Source organism: Ostrea edulis, chromosome 1 (assembly GCF_947568905.1).
Source record: "Ostrea edulis chromosome 1, xbOstEdul1.1, whole genome shotgun sequence".
NCBI classification, from domain to species: Eukaryota; Metazoa; Mollusca; class Bivalvia; order Ostreida; family Ostreidae; genus Ostrea; species Ostrea edulis.
Window position 1 is genome coordinate 22,505,026 of NC_079164.1, and position 13,150 is coordinate 22,518,175.

Sequence of the window (13,150 nt, forward strand, 5' to 3'; positions counted from 1 at the left end):
CTTGTTATTATGTTCCCCAAACAAAGTTTGGGAACATATTGTTTTTACTCTGTTTCTTCTTATTATTTTTCTCCGGTACTTTTGTGTCCGGTAGTGTTCTCAGAAACTACAAAGGGTATCGATATGAAACTTTCCAGGATGATAGTATTAATACCGTTTGTAGATGTGCAGACCGATAGTCATTTTGTCCGCACATGCATGCACGCCCACGCACGTGCATTTCAATTTTGGTATAAAAAATTGAAAATCAGAATATACAAGGGATCGATATGAAACCTTGATAGGATGATATTATATCTATTGTAGATATGAAAAATAATAGTCATTTTGTATGCACGCGCATCACAATTTTCTGTATTCTAACTTTGTAATCAGTGTAACGTTTTTGTTGTTCATTGAAATGGTTTGATATTCATATCATAAGAAGGTATTAAGTTCCTTAAAGGACACAACGCATGTTTCTAAACTTTTTCATTTTTCAGTAAAATTAACTCTTTTTATGCCTAAAACAACTTTAAATGTGTTTTAAATGAAATATTTTGCGTAGTTTTCGAGTTTGAAAGCGATGAAATTCAAGTATTGCGATATGCATATTTTCTTTCGCTAGTTTACGCGCCATTATGTGTGACGTCATATGCGCCCTCGGTTTTGAAAACACCTATTAGCCATTTCATAAACAGATTAGATTTCATTGACAAAAAACCAATTATCACGTTAACGACTTGTAAATAATAATGCATTAAGATGTTTTGTGCCGTGCTCGGGTGTACAACGGTACTAGTTGTCGGTAGAAAGGACGTGGATAATTCTTTTGTTGGAGCAAGAACTTTACCTTAAAAAACACACCCAGTCAGCTTTTCAAAAACCGCTTGGACAGAGACCCTGATAAACTGCGAGAAAATGGATATATCGAAGCTATAAGCACTGGTAGGCCTATTGCATACATTCTGTTTTGCTCTTCAAATTCAATACACACTCGGATCAACTGACCTTCACCTTGTAACAACATATATCGACGATACAATGTAACTTCTACCAGCTGGTAGATTTACAACAACAAAAATTAAAGATACAAAATAATTGAACTTTTAATTATACAAATAATAGAATATTGTATTTCCTAACGTTAAATTGAATTATAAAATTACTTCCTTATTGAACTCGTAGTGTAATATTCCGGAAATTTATCCATCGACCATCTAGGTTCTACATTGTAGTTTTCAATGTAAACATTCATAATTTAGTCACATGACCTAACACTATAAATACAGCGCGAAACAGTTGTCGTCAGTCAGTTGTTGTCGAAGCCCAGAGCGAGAAGACGTGGTGGACAAGATTAAGATTAAGTTGCAAGCAATAAAGTGATTTACTGAGAAAGCCAGTGTTTGATTCCGTACGTTGTAACGGTGTCAGAGTGGAGGCATTGAGGCTGTCCTTTTAATAGAGTGACCTTAGTAGTAAGAGGCCTGCCACTGTCGAGGTCGACCAGATAAAGGCTAGCCACATAATTCGTCTGTCCCGTGTACTGGACTTGACTGACGACCAGGCTGTTGTTCACAGTGTCTGCCTGAATAAGGCTCTACAGTGTGTGCAGCGGTTGAAGGGCTGTCACCTGTACTGTGTGTCCTGAATAAGGCTGCAGTACAAGCGTTAGTCCGAGGTCAGCCAGTCGTTCGCTGAGGGTGGTCATACCCATTGTTAAATTGTTTTGATATTATAAATCATTTGGTGAACCCCTGATCTTTGTATGTTGATTTACTTTCCTTGATTTCATAGTAATTATTAACCTGGGTAGGGTTAGGCCATATTTGTATATATCTGCAGGCCCAATTTCTAATAACATTCCCAATCTTATTTTATCAATGAAAGTTGCTATTCTAATTACACCTCGAACCCTTGAATTGACAAGGCACAGACTTTGATAGCCTTCTTGCTTATAAGGAAATACGTTACAGTAGCATCTTGAGTGCGTCAGTAGGCTATAACGCCGTGCTCCCACTTCCTAAAGACGTGCAGATCACAATTCAAAAATTGTAATAAGATTCCGTTATCAAAATAAAATAATGTGATTACCACTTTAAATTTGAATATTTTTTATTGATTTGTGTGTGTTGTCTTTTTCTTTCTTTCCGAAATGCACTCGTGACAATAGCTTGGCGAAGGGCCTAGTTGTCAACAATTTAACGTATCATAATTTGTCTAATCCAAAAATAAATAATGATTGCACTGTTTATTTTAGAAAAACAGCGCCAATTACAGATGTATAAAGGAATAACATCACCAAACAGTTTGTAGACGACGACCATTTTTCAAAGCTCAAAATTCACGACATTTTACCATAAAATCAGAAAATAAATATTTGTCTTTTCAAATAAAATATCAATCTAATCATTGTACATCTGGTGCATCAAAATTGGTACCGTATAAGTTTTACATGCATCACATATTAACACAACATCAAGTGTGTTTGATCATTAACTTGAACAAAACTATGGGGGAAAACCACTTTGAAAGATAACCATAAATATTTTATTGATATCATCTATTCAGCAAAAAATCCTCTCTAACAACATGTCACATACAGATTATCAAATAATACTTAAAGTTGCATCCTTTTACACCATATAAACATTGGCTGGTCTATATATCAAAATTTAAATTAAAGCACATGCATTTAGGTACGACTACAAAGGCGATCTTGTTTGTCTGTAAACATGGGTTTGCAGAGTCTGGTGGAACAATCTGCACTGCAACCAGAAAAGGAGTGATCTGCCCTGCTATGAAGTTTGCGAACAAAAGCTTTGCACCCATGACATCTGAAATAATTACCAGGAAAAAAACCCACATCAAAATATACGTTTTTACAGAATACTTGTAAATTAAGGCTACTTGCTAATATAAAATTCAGTACAGACTTTTGCGAATTACGCATCACAAAGTCTATTGAATACTACACTATATGATACATCGCTATAGACAGATAGATTCGGATAGCCTATATTATTATAGTTGAAAAAAAAAATTGACGTACCTATTGCATATTTTGGATGCTGTCAGCGAGAGGCAAAAATCGGGAATGTCCGATTGTTTGGTGGTGATACTATCATCGTTGTCTTTCACGTTTGTGTAAAGGATATGTCAATTTGAAATCAATCTTCCCGATTAATTACTATCAAAACATGCTTCGCACTGTCCAATAAACACAATAAACACAGACAGACCAGGTAAATTACATCACCCCGATACCATGCGATCCACAGGTAAACAGCAATGGCTGACTAATGTCCTGATTTCTCATTGGCCAGTTCAGAAATTACGCGGGATTTCTAATTCCGGTTGGAAATGGGGGGTTTGTTGTCGTAAAATGGGAGATGTTTTTAGAAAATCGGGATTTCGGGGTATTTTTGCAATCCCGATCGGGATATCGGGATTTGCCTTTTCAACTGCTTCAAATCGGGAGAATCCCGCACAAATCGGGAAAGTTGGCATGTACGTAAACAATATTGCCGATTTCATACACGCTTTACTCGCTATATTTGGGTATTTACATCGTTATATGTGTGCACTGGTGGCGAACACATATAAAACTCGGACAATTTGTCAACATCAATTTAAATGTTGCCCATGGTAAATAAATTAGGCCCCTAAAAGTTGAGTTTTAAATAATATCTCGCAGTACTTTCACAATCTGAAGGGCGCATGTGACGTCAGTGTACCACGTGACTACCTACCCAATTAACTAGACTTTTTGAAATTGGGGCTTAGATTTAAGTCTGTATTGTGGTTAATTATCGCAAAATTTCGGCGAACGAACTATTAGAATTATATATATATCCAATAATAAAAGTCAAGAAACACAAAACTCGAATAACATTTCCCTGTTAGCACTGTTAGCGCTAACAGGGAAATGTTATTCGAGTTTTGTGTTTCTTGACTTTTATTATTGGATGTGTTTACAGTATCAAATACTGAATTCTTTTTTACAAACTATATATATATATATATATATATATATATATATATATATATATAGAGAGAGAGAGAGAGAGAGAGAGAGAGAGAGAGAGACGTTCGAGGGTAGGAACATACTTTATTTGATAAGAGAATGACAGATCTAATTGCTTAAAAGGTTGAAAATTTTATTTCTCATTAAAGTAGGACGTTGAGTTATTTTAGCAGATAATGTTACATTCAGAATCAGTATGTGTTTGTTAGGTTTCTTCAGTGTAAAGAGCATGACTTGCCATTACAAATTTCCAGTATATGTTTGTAATACCTACCTCACATCATCTCAAAACTGTGTGGTGCTTAAATAGACTGCCATCTTAAGTTTTTTATTATTAGTTTGCAAATCAGTCATTTCATTACCTCACATTTGATCCAGAGATTCCGTGAAAGTATTGCTATTTATTTTCGTTCTTACATGTTATCCCACCATAAAACAATAGTATATATTATCTCTGTGGTCAGGGTTTTTATGAAAATGCAGTAAAACATGACATAATAGGTGAGAAAGTGTATATTCTGTTTATAGGTAGTCTGTGTCATCAAGTCTTACATTTTAGCTCTTCCAATTACGTACAAGCATAATAGTAGGTGAGTCATTCTAAAATCATGAAGTTAAAATATCAACCTTGTATATGTATATTAAGATTAACCAGTAAATGGTATGGATAAGTCTACTTAAAACCTCTTCTAATGAACGGAAGCACACAGTCTATATAAGCTCTGAAAGTCCAACATGATTTATTTGTATACTCTAAAACTACTTATGATTTTGACGTATGAAGATGTTAGTGTTGGACACTTATTGTATTATTTCAGTGGAACAACAAAGCGATTTTGTGAAACCTTGTGCCCTCTCTAAAGTTTACAAATCTAATATCAATTTCGAAATTATTACTAACATTGTTGAATACTGTTCGATTAAGCCTGTTTATAGATATAGATCTATATAACTTTTCCTGATGTTACAAGGTTAGATCAGAAATTTTCTTAAGGTCAGCAAAAGATAATGAGAGCGAATTTTTTCAAGTGCTTAAATAAATCAAAAATGATATATCCCCTGGCAGTTATAAAGAGCTAGGTAGGTCATGACGTCGACGTTTATGAACAACGTTTTGGAAGGCAAAAAAAGTATTTCAAACTATCCGACCCTTAACGGAATAGAAAGAAATCTACAAAATAAAAGATAGGTATGTTTAGTTTTAATTTTGATCTGGATGAATACTATTAATCATATCTCCAGACAAACTTTTTATGAGTCTCTCCGAGGCTTGGCATACTATGAATTTTTGTCTCCCAAAATGTGAAAAACCAAGCAATTTCTTAAACATTGACGGCTTATCACTCTACTTAACGTGATACAAATCAAAATAAGGTTGTACTCGTCAAAATATTGAATGTGCCTTAGATGATCGTATTTCTAATATACAAACCGGCTTCATAAAAACCAGATATATAGGTGGAAACACCAAATTTATGCATGACCTTATGACCTACACAGAAACCCTCACACATTACAAATCTTACTTACGTGTATACATTTTCAGAACACAAGACATTTGACTCAAAGTCATGATCGTTTTATCAACAATATCTTAGAATTTGTTTGTTTTGGTAACAAACTAATTATCTGTGTCACAATTTAAAAAAAACCAATGAACAAGTGAAGATAACGAACAGTGATAACTGATAAGGTGAAAATAGCGAACATTGATCAATTTCAGCACTCCTATAAAGAAGGAATAAGCATCCCTTCTTCACCGGTCACACTCGCCTCGATTCCTAGGTAAACGGAGTAATCCGAAGTCAATATCAGAATGTAAAGAATGAGTCAATGACTGGTATGAAACACGTCAGACAACGTTCGTCCCAGTGATAGATTGTATTTGCAAATTAGATCATTATAACGACCATGGAATTTGCAAATTGCCGACTAGACAGTTGAAAACCTTGTAACACCAACGTGTTTGTCAGTAGCCTTCCTCGATTCAAAATTTGTTCATACGTAGAATATGTTCTTGCATATCGAATCAGTAGAAAAACATAAACATCGTATGTAAACTGTAGGTGATACAAAGATATGGAAAGTTAAGGATGGAGAAGATGAAGTCATCTCGCTTGTCATAAAGTGATGTTGTTAGTTTGTCGTTGAAATATCTCTTCAAACATGCAGTAGACATGGAAAACTTTGTGGTGTCTTTTATTTCGAGTTCACTGGGATGTTTCAAATCGACATATGGATGAAAATGACCATTGCTGATAAATGAAAGGTGAAGATAACGAACAGTGATCAATCTCATAACTCCTATAAGGAATACAAAATAAAGAGTTAGGCATATACGGATCCCTGGATATACCAGAGGTGGGATTGGGTGCCTAGGAGGATTAAGCATTTCCAGTCATCATTTATTTGAGCTCGAGTTTGCGCTCTGTTCACCTTTAAGGTTCGCTCACCGTTCACCAACCGTTCAGGAATCTTTGTTCAGTGTTCACACACTGCTCACTCACCTTTCCCTTTGCGTTCGTTCACTGTTCGCTTCCCATTCAAGAGGAAAAGTAGAACGTTTCAGGGATTGAGATTCGTTTCTACAATTCTTCTAAATCAATTGAAATAAATATTCCTAAAAGAGTAAAGTTTGCTAATCCAGGTGTAGCTTCCATCTTTGGTGATGGTAGATACCATAAGAAAACGCTTTGGAGCAAATTATTTCTTGACTGTTTATTTCTATCCCTGGTAGTATTGAAAAGAATTAAAAGTGATTTTCTGTGTTATCAAAGGTTCAAGATGTATCACCAGAATAGTTAGTATTGAAAATAATTAAAAATGATTTTGTGTTATCAAAGGTTCAAGATGTACCACCAGACATTTTGTGTTGTTTATATTTGATAACTTTTCTTCCTCTGATATGCTTTTAATTTTGAATCTAATGTAAAAAGAATCAATTGACGATACCTTCTATGAATATATGTTCAGAAAGTGTTGCAGAACCGAAGAGGAGATGTAAATCTAATGTGGATTCTCAAAAATTCCAATGAACTATCACAACATTTTCCCAAATTAACAACATGAAAATAAATTACTTTTCATAACTTTCCACGAATATTCCTCATGAGGAAGTAAAGACCGGGTTTTCTCTCTGTTTTGTTTTACATCACATGAACCTGCCTTGTTAATACTAATAGAAAAAGGAAATAATTATAACGTGTGCTTAGTCGTGAAAAACTACTTTGTTAAACACCGCTCTTGTTCTACACACAAGTACTCTGATGTTAAAAAGATGCTGATGTTCCTCATCGACAGTAATTACATAATCGTTGATGATCAGGTTTCCCAACAACCTGTAGGAATGCTCATGGGCACACAATTTGTTCTGTTTTTCACTGACCTGCCTCGTATGCTTTCGAGGAAGAATTCATTCAAAATATCTCTTAATGTAGCCTTCAACTCCACATTTTGATATATCAATGATGTTTTATTCCATTTTCTTTTGCATAATTATGGAGATTATATCTATCAATTGATTCGATACGTAAGAGCTTGTTCAACGTATGATAAAACAAGTTGATGTTATAGAGGTTTCAACAGTCTTGTTAAAGTCAGCCTATCGCTGTCTGACGTGTTTCACACCGATTGTAAGGCAATTTTTTGCACACTGATTTTGACTACGGATTACTCTGCTTACCTGATCAAGATATAGAGCTCACGGCGAGTGTGACCGGTGGGCAGGGAATGCTTACCCTTCCTAGGCACTTGATCCCACCTCTGGTATGTACAGGGGTCCGTGTTTGCCCATCTCTTTGCATTCCTTAGAGAAGTTATGAGACTGATAACTGTTCGTTATCTTTATCTTTTGCTAATATCTTTAACATTTTCCCCACGCCAAATTTTCTATTACATATATGTAGGTACATAATGTATGCATGTATGTATGTATGTATGTATGTATGTATGTATGCATGCATGCATGTATGTATGTATGTATTTGTATAATGTAAATTCGTCTAAGGATAAGAGCTATGCCTGGGGGAGATAACCCTTAATTTTGAAATGAATTTCTAAATTTTATCACAGCAATTAAATATTCATTCGTATTTTCAAGCTAGTAACGAAGTACTTCGCTACTGGGCTGTAGAGACCCTTGGAGACTAACAATCCACTAGAAGAGGCCTCAACCTATGGGTCATAATGTAAAACTTATACGGTACCAATTTCGATGCACCAGATGCGCATTTCGACAAAGTAATGTCTCTTCAGTAATGCTCAACCGACACTTTTGAAATCCGAAATAACAATAAACTTGTAAGAGCTATTTTAGGGAATACAGAGTGCCAAAAAGTGGAGTCAAATTTGTCTAAGGATAAGAGCTATGCCTGAGGGAGATAATCCTTAATTTTGAAATGAATTTCTAAATTTTATCACAGCAATTAAATATGCATCCGTATTTTCAAGCTAGTGACGAACTACTTAGCTACTGGGCTGTAGATACCCTTGGGGACTAACAATCCACCATCAGAAGCCTCGACTCAAATGAAAAATAAAACATAGAACATGGAAGAGTCTAGCAGTAAGGGATAGATACATGTACAACGAAACGGAGTCGCTATATAGATGCTTGAACTTTAAATAGATACACAATACTCATACGATTTAGGTCTTTTTTCATTTAGTCCGCAAGTGAAAAGCCCATCTTTATCAATGCCTTTTTCCTAGCCGTATGAGTAGCTGTGTCTGGCTATATTTCGGCTTCAACAAACATGCCTCTGTTGTCTGTCTTTATGGAACTGACATTCTGCCATACACAGTCGGTCATAACAAATTAAAGTTCTTATGTAGTCTACAATAGCTGGATGGGTGTCTGTTCTCATGTGGTGCCTCTTGTATCACAAATCACAGAGTGGTTATTTGCCTAGATTTACCTCTCATATCCAGGGGTATGTGTTTGCCCAACTATCTGTATTTTGTTGCTTATAGGAGTTATGAGATTGATCACTGTTCCTTATTTTCGCCTTGCATCAACTGCTTTCACTCTTGAGTAATAAATACATCTTTGGTGATATTACGCGACGTATGTTGAAGAGAGTAGGGGGTTCATTATGGTTATCAGAGATAAAAAAGGAGAAAGAATACACCAGCAAATTGAAGATAGTCATTGTTGATAATGATCGCAACTAAAGTGACAGGACGTGTATTCATTTGTATATCTGGTGGTTTCATTTAGTGATATTCTTGTATGAAGCAATATTGAATATCGGAACCATTATTTCGTCCCCGATTCCGTCGCGGTTTTAAGATTCAATATGCGATACAAGATCATGTTTTCTGTGTTAACCTGAGTAAATTTTCAGTAAACAAACAGTTAGTTATAGAGCTAGTGAGTGTAAGCACAGTTTAGTGTCGTTTTTGAAAGTTGATTGTTGGGGGAACAAACGGAGAAAAAAGTGTCGTTATATTTGTAGGACAAATCTTAGAAAGAAAAACAGTTCTGTCCAATCCCTACAATCATAAAGGAGGGTGTGGAAGTGTATCCTTCAGTACATGCATGAGTTCAATTCATGGGTTCATTTCCACTACCCACTACCATTCACCAGTACCATAGCAAGTGGGTGTGATCGTTGAGTCGAGCGAATACCCTTTACATCTTGCAACAACGACTTTAGAATTTTTATCCGCCTATTCATTTAATTAATTAACGCGGGGAATATAACACAATCGATGTAAACAGCATTTTGACGTTATATATAAGTTGCACTGGTTTTTTCCCTGTCAAACCAAGCAACAACAAAACGTACGAATGTATGCGAAAGCTTGTCTGGGAATTTAAAAAATGGCTGTGGTACTTTCCAAACTATTTATTTTATTTACGGGTTGTCTATGAAGTATACCGAAGTGACGACGACATTTTCCACAAACAATTATAGTTAATCCCCTACATTTGTCAGCTGATGAAAAGCAAATCACGTGACTCCTATGTGTAATCATTGGGTCGCGTATTATTTATATCATTTCAAAGCGGTAAGTTGTTTTAATGACTCGAGAAAGTCTCGTTAAGTAAATACCCACGTACGCACATACAGTAGAGGAAATAAACTTTGTTTTTTCTTAGCTATTAAACATCAGAAATTAAATTCAATAGCTAATGTTGTTGGTACTAGGGCATTCACTTGCAACATTCTGAAAAAATAATCTTCAAGCCAGGCAGATATTTTTTTGTATCAGAAACATGTTGTCTTTAGCCATCACTAATTTGTATACAAGAGAAGCCCAAGTGACGCATAATTTTCGTAACTTCTTTTCCTGAAACGTTCCAAAATTATCTACTTCCGATACCTCGTATTGCTTAAAACTTTAATGATAATGCAATGGAATGAGATGATTATGTAATGTGTTTATCACTATCATCAATCATCATTACCACATCGTCACACAACGTAACTTACACATTTTAACACCATGCCATCACTAACATCTTATCATGACGGCAATAGTTCGATAATCTTTTTGCTACTAATTACTTAATTGTTAACACCTTAATGCAACATTTTTTAAACACGCCTCACTCTCTCTCTTTCTGATACAAATATTCACTGAAAATAAGGAGGGTGCAAAAAGTTTCACAAGATTTTAAATAGCATGTATGACCGCCATTTGCACCGATTCATTCTTCCCGACGCATTGAACGAGTCGAGTAATGCAGAAATGCCTGGGGAATGTTCTGTCATTTGTGCAAAAAAGAACAACACAAAGTGTACAATGTAGCAGGGGGTTTGGCTCTTGACGTAGACTTCGTTCAATTTCATCCCAAAGATGTTCTGTAGGCGATAAATCCGGTGACATCGCAGGTCAGGGTAGCGCATTCACGTGTTGCTGCTGTAAATAGTCACTAACAACGCGTGCGGTATGTGTTCGTGCGTTGTCCTGCTGCAGAAAGACATTACCCTGGTTGTTGTGAATGAATGGAATGACGTGCTGATGTACAATCTCGTCACGGTAGTTTACGCTGGTTAAATTAACGTCAACTATCCCCAAAGGGTTCCTTCCGTTATCATAATTCTACCCCAGACCATAACGCTTCCTCAGCTGAATTGTGGGCGCTGAATGACACAGGCGTCAGTCCATCGTCTTCCGGCACGACGGTAAGCCCAAACCCGACTATCACTGCTCTCAGGATGAAATATCGACTCATCCGTAAACAGAACCTCCGTCCAATCTCTGTTATTGAACCGACGATGACTCCTACACCACGCTAACCTCGCAACTTGGTGATGCCATAACATAACATGAGGACGGAAGTTGGTCTCTCGCAACCTGTTCCTTACGGTACATGCACTTTCCGTCGATACTCAGGGATCCGTCTAGCGGCCAAAGAAGCTGATTGGAATTGATTATGCAAAGGTGACGTCCATATATATGTATCTTGCCGGTGTGACGTCACACACGGGCGTCCTGATATCGTCTCTATAAAACATTTACAGTGTTAATGTTAACTCCACACTGCCTTGTCATATTAATTTGAGACATCCCGGAATACCACTAGCACGCAAACGATCGTTTTTAATCATGCGAGGTATCTCTCAATCAAAATTGTATTTACAAAAACCAATGTTTTTCTGTTTCAATACAATGCATACTGTCAATCAATGCAAAGAATCCTAATCGATTACTAACCACGTGTCGATTAGGCTCAAAATTCCAGAAAAGCGTGTTGTGGCCATCAAGGCGAATCGAGCACGATATTTAACAAAACGAGTACTCAAACACGCGTTTAGTATATTGAACTATGCCTTTAGGAATAACGAGCGATCAAAGAATACCTTTTATGTTGTTTTTTAACATTGTGTGTGAATAATTGTACAATTATGAGCAACCGCATTACGTCGGTTGATGAAAAATAATCATTTTTTTCACATTATATTTTAGGTATCCCTGGTAACAAGGGTCTTATACTGGGGATATGGAATCCTGCGTCGCTAGCCACCATTACAGAAATACCGAAAAGCCGTGGAAGACACTTCAACAACGTCTCCACAACTCTTAAATCGGGAAATCTGATCACCAGCATTGCATCAGATCCACAAAAGAAAGTTGTTTTTCTCTCCATCAAAGATTCTATTTACAACATGAAGAATTTCAGTATATGGCAGAATACCTCTACCTCGGTTTCAGTCGAGCACAAAGGGAAGTCTAATGCGATAGGCCAAATCGCTTTCGACTATGTTTCAAAGAACTTATATTGGTGCGATTCTTTGCTGAAGTGGATTGCCATGAAACCAGCATACACGAACGATACGATACATAATGTCGTAGTGGATGAAAATTTGAAGCAACCGGAAGGATTGACATTGGACCCTGAAGATGGGTAAGTTGGAAGAAAATGTTGAAACTAACAGAATATGCATATCAGCAAGCCACCATTGTACATCCTTAACGCTGTGTAGAGGATACAATAGCAATTGCAAAATAAAGATAATGAACCTACAGAGATCATAGAGAGTTGTGAGTTCAGTGTTAATGAAAATAAACATGTACATAAGATTTATTTACCCTTCTTATGAAAATACAAATATCCATTTTGTATCAAGATAGCTCAAAATGAATGAAATACGTTTGTGTGGTAAAGCAAAATAATCACTATAGTTACATGTATTGATGTAATGAAGAAAGTGACGTGTTACGTGTGTATTTCCATTTTTTCAAAGACGTATTCTCATGATTATACTAATCTATTTTATGTTGTGAGTCATTATTTACATCTATCTTTTCTTATTCGTCTTTGATATTGACATTATGAACATGTCTCGTACATGTATTATATCAGAACATTTTATCATGTATTTTCAAATTATCTAATCTTAACAGATTGATGTTCTTTTCTGACAATGCCGCCAATTCCCGGATTGAAAAAGCCTCCATGAACGGAAAAAACCGATCTGTCATAGTACATACTGGTTTGATTAGAGTGCTGGCTCTCTCTGTTGACACTGGTACTAATGTACTCTACTGGGCAGACTATGCTAGACACACCCTAGAGGCCTGTAACTATGATGGATTAAGGAGAAGGGTGTTAAAACGTTTAAATCAGGTTTCAGTGACTGGATTGCAATACTATCAGGTATGTTACCACAATTGGATACCGTTCATTTTCTT

General features: G+C 36.1%; 1 pseudogene; it reads left to right on the forward strand.

Annotated features, from left to right (window-relative positions):
* The first annotated feature begins 11,928 nt into the window (after positions 1-11,928).
* LOC130051278 (low-density lipoprotein receptor-related protein 4-like) overlaps positions 11,929-13,150 on the forward strand; it is a 60,379-nt pseudogene continuing 59,157 nt past the window's right edge.